This window comes from Tachypleus tridentatus, chromosome 1 (genome assembly GCF_004210375.1).
Source record: "Tachypleus tridentatus isolate NWPU-2018 chromosome 1, ASM421037v1, whole genome shotgun sequence".
In the NCBI taxonomy this organism is placed as follows: domain Eukaryota; kingdom Metazoa; phylum Arthropoda; class Merostomata; order Xiphosura; family Limulidae; genus Tachypleus; species Tachypleus tridentatus.
The window spans coordinates 59,179,208-59,192,125 of record NC_134825.1 but is presented as its reverse complement, the minus strand read 5'-3'; the positions used below and the strand labels follow the sequence as shown (position 1 = coordinate 59,192,125).

At 34.9% G+C, this 12,918-nt stretch overlaps 1 long non-coding RNA gene across 1 annotated transcript in view; it reads right to left on the bottom strand.

The window, feature by feature from the left end:
• Positions 1-331: 331 nt before the first annotated feature.
• Positions 332-12,918, bottom strand: part of LOC143249569 (uncharacterized) — a 37,785-nt gene continuing 25,198 nt past the window's right edge. The window contains exon 5 of the long non-coding RNA XR_013027840.1: positions 332-953. This is a non-coding gene — a long non-coding RNA (uncharacterized LOC143249569). The remainder of the gene's footprint in view (positions 954-12,918) is intronic.

Genomic DNA, 12,918 nt, shown 5'->3' with positions numbered 1-12,918 from the left:
GTTTAAAATATTTTTAGTACAAAGAATTTTTTCTTATTTTATTTTAATGTATTTTATATTTGATTCATTAGTATCCAATTATTTTTTGTCTCACCGATGTTGAAGTTTTGTTGGTTTTTTTTTATGTAGTTAAAGGATTTTAAGCTTGTGATTAAATGTAATTCATTGTTATTGGGTTGTGTTGTCTGTGTGTTAACTGTATGTTATTAGGAACAATGGAAATTTAATGTATTCCTTGACCTTGTCATAAGTTTAAAGGCTATTGGTGTTTTAACGTCAAATTTAGTTGTTAACTGGAGGACAAGCCTGAAACAAGCAAAAGACACACAAGTTTTTATCTGCTTTAGTTATATAGGAATTTTATTCAACATTTTCGTTTATTCAACTGATGTACATTTTTAGCACAAACGTAGTTTTAAAAACTCATTGAGATTACTTTATTCTTGTAACAGATAATGTCTGTTCTGCCCCAATAAATACTGAAGTAACATACAGCATCTGGGTTAAACGGATTAGTGACTCTAAAACCCTTTACAAGCCAAGTTGATGTCTGAATGTTATAGTATAATAATGTTGAGAAAAAGCAATAGCACATGAGGTTATGCTAATGACTGAACAAAGAAACTAAGTTTACCTGTTGAGTTCAGTTGTGCTTTCTTTGTTCAGTTCTACTTGATTTTCATTACAACAAATTTGACAAAGATACCCCTTGATGGACAAGAAAATTAAGCCAGTAGAGACAACTGACAGTATGTTTGTGTGTAGACAATTGTCCTCTTGTCTATACAGATACATACAGTTTAAGTAAAATAAATTTTAAACTGACTGTTAAAATAGTTTTTCAGGTAACATAAAACTCAGTGAAGTTCTCAGAAACAGATTACACTCATTTTTCCTGATGAAATCTGCTGTTATCAGTGGATCTAGCTCTTTCTGTAAGGAAATAATTTCACCTGAAAATAGCATAACCATACGCCAGCTTTATAAAACTGTTAATTATTACATACACAGCATTATTTACTATAACATTTTTATTTGTATCACAAATATTATTTTTATGAATCTCAGACATTACCCTCAAAGTTTGTAATTAACAGATGCTAATACAGTTTTCTCCCACTGACAATATGATAAATTTTATCTGGGATTGAGAGGGTTGGTTTTCCAGTTCTTTTGAATAATGAATGAGTAGGTTGATTAAAATTTCATAATTAGCAATACATGTCTTTTATGATGTAAAAATAAAATAACAAATAAATAATAGTTAAAAATCCTTACTCTATTTTTGGTGTATTGATTAAAAATCAATTAAAATTACACTACACTCATAAAATTCAGCTCACACCTTGTTATCAAATAATTCGTTAATATTAATTGGTTTCTCAGTTACTACTGCATCTGAAGGGCCATATTATTGTGTAAATTGCCATATCAACACTGATATAGAATATATAGTGTTGTTGACATATTATTATATACTCTTCTTTACTTGGAAATTCTTATTAATAAATGCATTGAAAATTTCCTGGTCAGGCACTAATTAAGAAATTACCAATAATTATATTATTGTTTAGTAATACTAATTGTCTGTAATATTCATTAATTTTATATTTTAATGGATAGAAACTACTTGATACAAATGAATAATACAAAGAAAATGATGAATCACAACTACTGTTTATTTGTTTCTACCTTGGAACTTAAATTTCTCCTTTTTTCCTCAATAAATTACAGCTAAAAAAAACAAAAATTTTCAAAATTGAAAAAAAATCTAATCTACTATATGTACAAATTTAGGAAGCTTAAATATGCATTTCATTTGATAATCTTAAGCAGAGGACCTTCATAAGAATAAATCTATTATTACCTTTAAATTAATACTAAAACTACATAGACCATTAAAATCCTCCAATGTTTGTCACAATGATTTAGTCTGGTCTGTTTTGAATTTTGCACAAAGCTACATGAGGGCTATCTGTGCTAACCATCCATAATTTTACAGTGCAAGACTAGAGGGAAGGCAGCTAGTCATCATCACCCACCACCAACTCTTAGGATACTCTTTTACCAATGAATAATGGGATTGATCATCACATTAGAATGCTCCCAAGGCTAAAAGGGTGAGCATTTTTTGATGGTATGGGAATTAAAACCTGTAACCTTCAGATTGTAAGTCAAGTGCCATAATCACCTGGGCATGCTGGGCTGTGTTATAATGATTCCCCACTTTGCTCAAAAAAATGTTAAGGATATATAACTATTTTAAACTCCACCACCTCTGTCTATATGTAATGCTAAGATATTTCTATTGGTTAAGATTGTGCAAGCTATTTTTTCATCTTGTTAATTACTCTATTACAAGAAAATCACTTAAATATTTGTCTCCAAGTTTTGCAAAACTTTGAATGAGTATATAGACAATGTCTCTTATCCACACATAATCACATTTTAATGTTATAATTTTTTAAAAGCAGTGCAGTATGAAAACAAAGCTGAATATTAATTACATTATTATTTTTTTTGTAAAATATTATTTAATAACTCTTATTACATTACAAGACATACACACATGTATACATATATATATTTTTATTAAATTATGGTTAAAATGCACCATTCATTATTACAATTTTCCTTGTTAATTCTATGATTCATCTATACTTGGAAAACACTTTAATTTTCCCAAATATACCAAAACTGTTAACATAACTTTTGTTCCATCACATTCTTGACTAAAATTTTAAACCATGCCACAAACCTTAAAACTTCCACTTACCCCACAATCAATACAGTTCAGCGAGTTTTGTATGCAAATCATCATGTGACACACCCTCCTGATGCATGTGGCTTCCTCTCTTCGATTCTACCTAACTATCGCTTTGAAATTAGGCAGAAATTAAGCACCTCTTCTGAGTGGGAAGGAGGAATGGGAAGTGTGAACTAAGGTAAGTACTAAACAAAAATATATTTTTAGTGTAGGAAAATAATAACTTCCAATAGCGTACCTTACCTCCTCTCAGGTAATTATTACATCCCATATTGTAAAGTTGGAGATACTGATGCAAAGGATATAATTAAGCATCATTCAAAAGCATCCAAAGAATACCAAGGAAATGTGAGCCCCCACTTAGAGAGGAACACACTTGGGAGACCACACCACTTCTGTGCCATGTATACTTTTTGCCCAGTAAGGTAGTATGTGCCACTTAAACTGATGGAAAATTGCAGGAGCACATCCAATAAATGAGAGGAAAAATCTGGATGATTCCAACTCCACATCCTAATTAAATCACTGGAATTATAATCCAGTATAAGAATGAATGTAGGGTACCCAGCCAGAGATAGGTTGGCGAGGAAAGCTAAAATGGATATGTTCCTTGGTGTTGAGTGGCATGACAAACCCTACTCAGCAGGTCAACTCTAGTACATAAACAGGTGGCATTGGGCATACTAATCTGATTTATGATAGGTGAAGGGTCCACAGACTATCTGTCTCAAGTTGAGTACAACAGAAGAAGAATATTTCCATGCTAGTCTACTAAATAGAGCACATGTGAACAAATCTACAATCAACACCAATCATCTCATGTCAGAACCTGTCATCTGAACTAAGATACAAAGAGATGTATCAATGTGAAGTTCACCTCAAATCCAAAAGCAAGTGGACTAGTTCTACTCTACATAACACCTGCCTCAAGTAGTGAACCTGCTTCAGACTAAGTGCCATATGAAGAACATTTACCATGCACAACCAGCACTTCTGGATAGGACTGCACAAAAGCTGAAGTACATGGTTTACTGGACAATGCATTGAGCAACCACAGAGCTGAAGCAAATAAAATCAGATCCATACAACATCAACCTCTGAGACATGCAGCATGCACAGGTAATGAGGAATCACAATCAATATCTATGTGAGAATGTATGTTGACTGGCCCAGCTCTAATCCAAAACAACATACTGGGAATCAACATTCAGTTGATAGTAAGCTGAGATATCCAGATCAGAGGTAGTAAACTGCAAAATGTAGGATCTACTCAAATTTGTGGAATGTACAATAGTGATATATACACATCATCATCCCCCAAATAGGACTGCATGGATGTGGAGTGCATGAGTGGAGGATATACACCAGCAGAATACCACCACCCTATTCACCACTGAATAGAAGTGAACACATTCAAGAGGTTGCCTTCCTTGTTCTATCATTCCAGCAGCTAGGAACAAGGACTCTCATACTCCATCAGATGGAGCAATGTAGTGGAGATCCTGAAGAAACATCAACACAAAAAACAATGAAAAGAAGACCACCCCTAATTTATTCAATCAAAGGGATGGACAGCAATCTCCTATTTTACCCATGAAAGTTCAAGAATTAGTATAATCTGGAATGGCATGTGGATGTAGCAAATTATCACAAAGAAAACCTGCTTCCAAACTTGTACAACACCTCATCTCTACAGTGTATTATTGGTCATGGGCATCCATTAAGATGGGTGGAATTAGCCTCCACACAAAGACTATTTTAGTAGAGCATTCCAAACTACTATGTGCAACATCATCACTTAGAGCTCAACCCCAGTGATATGAAGCATCCAAAGTAGCTGAGAGTACCTCATCAAACATCATCCTTTAGATATATTTGCACAAAGGCTGGAGTGTATGTATCACCTGCACTACATTCCAAATACCCACAGTCAACAGAACAATCAGAGCCACAGCAACAAAACACCAACCTTTGGGATCCACTGAATGAAATGGAGTGACTGAGTTACTTGGAAGCAGATAACATATCTGGTTGGCCATACAATGTGGATTTTTGGAATGAATAAAAAAAAAGCATACCTGGACAGGAAGCAATTGCCATTGATAAGAATTCTAGATCTAAAAGGGGCATGCCACTGTAAGCAAAGGTAATATGTAGAAAATGATAAATTAACAAATCACAGTTAAACCAATGTTTGAAGAAAAACAACTGATGAGCATGATGATGAGCCAAACAACAAACTGATGTTCCTCTGGAGGAATGAACAGGCAAAAGATAGAAGAGTGCAGGATGGGAAACAGGCATAAAAGTTGATATGGGACCCAGCCTGGAAACAAAGAGAAACCGAAAAATCAAAGGGTCGAGTGTTGCCTCAAAGATTCTGGAATATCTCTCAAAATAGACTCATGGAGAAAGAGAGCCATTTTTAGGTTGCAAAGACATGTGCAAGATGTATGAACCTGAGACAAGGCAGCATTCCTGCAAATAGAACCCAACAGCAAAAAAATGTGTGTGAAGAAATAGGGAAAAGTAGGATAATTGCACCAATGTGGAAGTAGTGATGGAATGGTTATCTTTAAAATCCTCTCAGAGGATCAATGAAAAGCCTCAGAAAGGAGGTGATTGGAGCAAATGCACCATAGATTTAAGGGTAAGACTAAGTTGAGAAAATCAGGGTGATATACATACATAAATTTACAAGGGTCTGCTCACACACAGATAAAAGTGATTCTAGTTGTTAGGAGTCAAGAATGGGATGATTGGCTTGATGATAACCCAGTGCATAATGATCAGAAGTTTGTAGTGAATAAGGCATGCTGGCATCATCACTTAAATAAAAATCAAATGTTCAGCATACATTTACCTTGATATTGAGAGAAGGAGGATAAGCCCAAGAAATAATGCCCAAAAAAGGCCAAAAGCAACACAGCTAATTCTGCAGACAAGATATGCAAGTGTATGACACAGGCAGGAAGTTGAAAAATGCTATTAAAATCCCCTTCATCCTAAACAGGTTTGTCAGATAAAGGAGAAATCTGAAAATTGTTAGGAGAAAGAGGGTTGACTCAGTCAAGCCTCCAAAACAAAAACCAATAATATGTTCCAGTAAATATCTGTAAATTTACAATAACTGAATGACTTCTCATTATTGACTTTATAAGCATTATGTCAAACATATCAAGATAGAGATGTATTTAAATCTATGTTATTTTACTGTAAAATCAATAATATTAATGTAATTATAATCTTTATCATTATAAAAATCACCTAGAAGTGACTTTATGGTGTTAAATTTGGCACTCACCAGTAGCACTATGAACTCTGAAGAGTGAAAGTATGAAATTATATTAAAATTCAACATGTTTATATTTAGTGATTCATATTATGCAAAAAATGAAATTTAATCCCTTAAGTTTTGTTTGCAACTCTTAACAACTAAACCTTATCAGTAAAACTGCTAAAATATGTCTGAGAAAAAACACACACACTGGTTATATAAAGTTTACTTAATGTTCATGTATCAAACATGCTATGATGAAACATTTCACACATAATGCTCCTGCCTTCCATCTAGTTCTGGTAAGAACATTTTGAAATCAGCATACACATACTGATACTGCATTTTTATTACCTTAAAACTTTTTTTCTAAAAGATCTGTAATTACTAAGTAAAAATAAACAAATTTTATAAAATCCAAAGCAGTTGGACTACTTTTACTGTCTGTGAAAAATGCTTACATTTTGTGAGTCATTTCTTTATACATTTCCCATAAACTATACAACACAGCCTTTCTTTCCAAAAATGTTAGCAACATTATACCCAACTTTCCTTTTGAAAGCGAAAAACTATATCATATATACTTATATTCAATATGTCTTCTAAACTTAGCTATATAACTTCATAACAAACACATACATATAAAGATAATTACAGACTACCAAATCCAATGAAACATCTCATATTTGATTATTGCTGAAATACTCAAATAAAAGACAAAAATGATAGACCATTCATAAACATGTTAGAATAACAGTCACAAGATACCCAATTGACATGATTGGTCTTTAAGTAGTTACTAAATTAATAGCACTCATGGGCAGTTATGCAACATTTACGTATAGATTTTTATTCTATCAATTATCTTAACTCTTCTCGTACGTGCAATTTATCAAATATATTTCTTCTCCTTTGTTCACGTTTGCAAAATTAATCTCCAGTAAAAAAAATGAGGTTTTTTACTTAAATTCAAAACATTTTTGTATAAAACAATCTTTAATATGTATGAATAGAAACTATATCATATTCAAAACATAGTATAAATGATACTTATTACACTAGTATTTAAACATGAGAGATACTGTGAAATAGGAATTTGATCTTTCAGGTTAAAGTAGTCTTAATGCAGATTTGACGAAAATTTGAAAATAAATTTGTGAATAACTGTTTTAACCATTTCAATTATCCTCCACTAGAAAATTGTTCACCCCTAAAATCATAATACAACCATAACTAATAACTTGGTACACTGCATTCTTTCTACTGAGTAATGTTCCTATCTTTACGATATGAATGCATTACTGCACTGATATGCATAATCTTGGTGATAATATAATAAAGTTTTTTATACAGTATCCTAAACCTTTGTTACTACAATGAATAAATACTTGCTCATAAGTCATTTTATTAAATAAATATCCATAACTATCAAAATGACAGTTTTAACAACTTCAATTGGTTTCCTATAGCTAATAAACTGAATATTCATTTTCATAGATGATCCAAGTGTCTTAATACAGTACTTTTTTAAACTAGAAAACGTAGGGAAAAAGTGACAACCCAAGGAAGATTGACTTGGTGAAACACTACAGTGAGCAAACTGAAGAAAAAATTAATAGTAAAGATAATAGACTACTTTGGAAAAGAAAAGAAGAAATTATGATATTACAATTTTAATAGTACAATGACCTCTACATACAATGTTACATATTATTTTGCTCTAAATATGTTATAGTTTTCTACAAATTTTTATAAATTAAATATTTTTATTTATTACAGTGAATATAAAAGTAGTAACTAGAACAAGGGTAAGTGGTGATACCAGAGCAATATCACATATTGGATAAAATAACTTTGTATTAAAAATATAAAGATTAATCAGTATCAATTTTTAAAACAGAGTAAATACATCAGTCCAACCATTCACAACAGTGTTCTTCATAAAACCTTAATAAACTTCAATAGTTTCTTAGAAATGTATATTTGAATATAATCACTTAATATTCAAAGTAGAAACATACAGGTTACTTTCAAAGGTTGAATTAACAAAATGCACAAAATTAAGATTAGCTGATGTCTAATGTATGCAGAATGGCAGCATTTACTCCTGACAATTGATCATTTTACAAGGGAATCACAAATAAATGAAAATTGTTGAGGTGGTCTGACAACTGATGAGATTTAATGGAGTGGTCTCTACGAGATTCATAGGCTGTCGCCAACCAGGATAACACTATCCCAGCTCTAGATGAGACCAGCCAAGAAAGAATGGATATGTTGCTGATTGATGCAACCTGCTTGGCATAGCTGTTCTTCAGGTAGGAGAGGCAACTGATACCAACCAGAAAAGTTTGTGAACTGCAGGGAAGCTATGAACCTTTCCAAGCTTGAAAGGTATCCTGACAAGAAATGAGCATTGATTAACAAGAAATTTGACAACACAGGGCTTTAGAATGAGCTGCTAAGAGCAACACATTGTTCTGTTTCCCCAGACCAGAGACCAACTACTTATCTAAAAGTTTAAGTCTATTATTATGCTTACTGTACTGCACCCACATGTTGGTAGCATCTCAATTGGTTGATCACCCACAAGGAAGAGGCTTTAACCAATACAACAAGTTCTGCAAATGAAGACAAGCAGATTTTTCTCTGCTGTTTAGAGGTTTGGTGAAGAAAAATCTAAACCATTTTCTGAAGTGTTTGAGACAGGCAACAGCTTGGAATGACTAGTTTCAGGAAGTTCAGCCTTATGGTGATACTAAGCTTAGACAATCAAGCCATAAATTCCATTAAGCACTTAAACAAGGTGAAACTAGAATCTGGGACTCATTCATGGATGAGTTAAAATGATAAATTTGACCAAGTGCCAAATTGAACAATTCATTGGGCCAAATTCAAGGAAAGAAAGAGGAACATCATAGACGGTATGGCTGCTTATGCAAACAACCTATGTTATCTCCACAGTAATCTTTACTGTAACAGCTTCAGCAGATCACAGAAACGTACCAGGTATAAAATGATAATTTTGAAATGGTCACTAGTAAGCAAGAAGTCTTCACTGGCCTCTTTTATAGCTGTATCTTGAATGGATCATACTTCTTAACTGTCTCCACCATGATCAGCTTGAGCAATGCCAATGTTTAACCAGCCACCCAAAGTTCCTAATGCTATAATGCAACAACACTGGTTTCATTGAATGGGTAATTCTATCTGTAGCATATGCATATGATGAGTTTTCCTGGATGTTGAGTGTGTTGGGAACAGCAAAGTGTTTGCTTTACATAAGGTAAAGCAGGCCACTAGTAAATGAACTACCCATAAATTGCCAAGCATCAAAATTGACAAGATTATTGGATCTAACTGACAGTTCAGAAGGTCAAGAAGAACCAGCAGATTCTATTCTTTGATGAGCAGTAAGACTGTTAATGAATGCTATAGGTTTCAATTTACACTGTTGGTTGGTTGATTTGGTGTTTTATGGCACAAAGCAGCTAGGCTATCTGTGCCAAACATTCAGTAAAAAGTTAAAATTAAAGTAAAATTAGGAAATTTAGCAAAGGAAATTAAGGTAAAATAAAAGAAAGTTAAAAATAAAGCATAAAACCAATGTTTGCATCTAGTCTTCAGCATTAAGAGAAAAACCACAATAATACAAGTCATAGAGGACTTTCTGTAGCATAACTGTAATTATCATAACTTGCCAGGAAGACTAATAGGTAAGTACAAAAACCACCGTCAGTCACCTGAAGTTAGCCTTTCCTGTCCTGGTTCTGAGTTATTGGATATTATGGCCATTTTCAAAAAGTAATAAATATTTTAAAAGACTTATAGCAAAATTTTAATAATAACTCGCCAGGATGACTAACAGGTAGTTCGAACAGCAGCATTACTCACCTGAAGTTGGCCTTTCCAGTCCTGGTTTCGAGTTATTTGACTTTACAGTCATTTTCCAATTTTAAATCGAACTAGATGGGCTGTGATTCTTAAAAGGGAATCTCATTAAAAAAGGTCTTATGTATAAATTAAAAAGCTTAAATGGCATTAAAAAGATTGAGGGCCTTTAAAAAAACTAAAAACATTTCCAAGGTGAACAGTGTGACCATCACCAATAGCACTGTCTAATGTTATAGACAAACATTGGGACAGAATACAGTGAAAATGGTGCTGTCGTTGAGAGTAAAAATGATGGCAAACAAGTAAAATGTGGTTTACTGTGACCTGAGTATCATATAGACTACACACTGGTGCATCAGTTCCAGATAAAAGAAAATGATGAGTTAAAAAACTGTGACCAATGCGTAGTCTAGTTAGAACAACTTCCTCTTTCCAATCCTTATGGAAGCAAGATGGCAAAAGTCCAATAAAGGGTTTTATTTGGAAAAACTTTTTGTCACATTGCTCATTCCAAGTCAACTGCCAGCTAGCATGGAGCCGAGCCTTAAATACAGGACCATAGTCCATGTATGGAACAGGCACAGCAGTGATAGTGCCAGAACAGACAGATTTAGCTGCAGTGTCAGTGAGCTCGTTCCCACAAATACCAATGTGGCCCGGTATCTAGAAAAACTGGATAGAAGTAGATGTTAAAAAGAAATGTGCCAGTTGGTTTTGAATATTGGCAAGAATAGGGTGTGAACCAACATAAAGGGATTCCAGGGCCAGTAGAGAACTAAGAGAGACAGTATAAATCATGCAGTTTGAGAACTGCTTAGCTTCTATGTGATCCAGGGCAAGAGAAATGGCATACAGTTCAGCAGTGAATGCAAAAGCTGTAGAAGAGACTGTGCACGCAACCACCAAACCACAACACACTATGGCTGAGTCTACACAGTCACCTGATTTTGAACCATCTGTATAAATGGGAGTGGTTCGAAAGATGTTCAGCAAATAACAGACAGTATTTCCAATCAGGAGTGTCTGCTTTTCTCAGATGACTTAAAGATAGGTCACATTTGGGGACAGTAAGAAGCCATGGTGGGATGGGCTGACCACTGGATACAGCAATGTTATCCATGGACAGATCCAATTCATTCATCTGCGCCTAGAAACGAAGACCAAAAGGAACAATGGCAGATCATCTATTCTGAAAAAGTATGGCCCACCGAGGAAGTAAAACACAATCCCAGGTGGGATGCTTTGGTAAGGAACAAAGTTTCAAAGCATATAGTAAAGACAGTTGCAAATGGCAGATGTGTAAAGAAGGTTCATGAGATTCTACACATTAACTCTGAACTGGGGAATGGCAGAAAGCCCCTGTGCAGAGCCAAAGTCCTTGATGATGAATGAGGTCCAGCATCTTTAAGGCTGAAGTCCTGGCAGAGCCACAGACCAGTGATCCATAGTCAAGTTTCAAACGAACAAAAGCACGATATATCTTTAGCACAGAACATCAATCTGCTCTGCAGGTGGAAGAAGAGAAGACACAGAGGATGTTCAGTGCTCTTGTACATTTGACCCTTAGCTGCTTGATGTGTGGTATAAAGGTCAGCTTACAGTCAAAGATAAGCCCCAAGAACTTTATCTCAGGGACCACAGGCAGCACAACTTTGCCGATATGGAGTTCAGGATCAGGATGAATATCCTGTCAGCAGCAAAAGTGCATGCAAATGGTTTTAGAAAGAGAGAAGTTAAAGCCGTTTGCCCTGGTCCATTAAAGTAAACAATTAACAGTAGTGTGTAGCTGCCACTCAATATACCTCATGTTCGACAACTGACAGGAGATGTGAAAGTCATTGATGTAGAGCCCATTTGGAATAGTAAGAGGGAGTTGTTCAGTGATGCCATTAATTTTATACTGAAATGTTTGACTCTTAAAACACAGTCCTGAGGGGCTCCAAGTTACTGTAGGAAAGAACGGGAAAGTGTTGAACCAACATGAACTTGGAATCTCCTGTCCATTAAAAATGTTTAATGGACAAATGGCCATGTAACCCATATATATGAAGGTCTCACAAAATGTCATAACTCCAAGTTGTATCATAAGCCTTCTCAATGTCAAAGAATACTGATACAAGATGTCATTTGAGAAAGGCTTCTCTGATGGGCGTTTCAAGTCAAATCAGGTGGTCCATGGTGATGCACTGTCGTCGGAACCCACACTGGGTGGATAAGAGCAGGTTGTTTGATTTGAGGAACCAACTGAGATGAGCATTAACTATCCTCTCTAAGGTCTTACAGAGACAGCTCGTCAAAGCAATTAAACAGTAATTTGAAGGAATCTTGGGATCTTTCCCAGGCTTAGAGAAAGGTAGGATAATAGCCTAGCATCAAGCATCAGGAAAAACATTCTCCTGCTAGATTCAATTATAAACAAGCAGAAGAATACGAAGAGCAGCAGGAGATAGATGATGCAGCAATTCATAGTGTACATCAGGTCCATCCAATGTACTGCCAGACTGATGAAGGGTCAGTTTAAGTTCCACCAGTGTAAAGGGATGATTATAGTTATAGAGACAATCAGCTCAAAAGGACAGAGGTGTTCGCTCTGCCTGAGTCTTGATGGCTAAGAAGATGGAGAAAGAAACAGAAGTGCTAGATACCCAGCAAAAGGTTTCACCTAGAGTATCAGTGATGCTCTGGGTATCAGCTACTTCCTAGTCATCAGAGAACAAGATCGAGAGAGGTTCAGAATTATACTGTCCAGTGACTTTTTGAATCTTGTGCATTATGACTTTAGAACTGGCAGTAGAAAATATGCTAGTTGTGAACTTAATCCGAGATTCCTTCTGGCTTTGACATCTTACCCACCAACCATGAGCCTGCTGGATATCAATGCAGTGCGAGAGTATGGAATACCTACAAAAAGTATCCCAGGCCCGTTTTTTAGCCTTCTGTGCATTGTGGCAAGCAGGATTCCACCATGGATGAGAATATT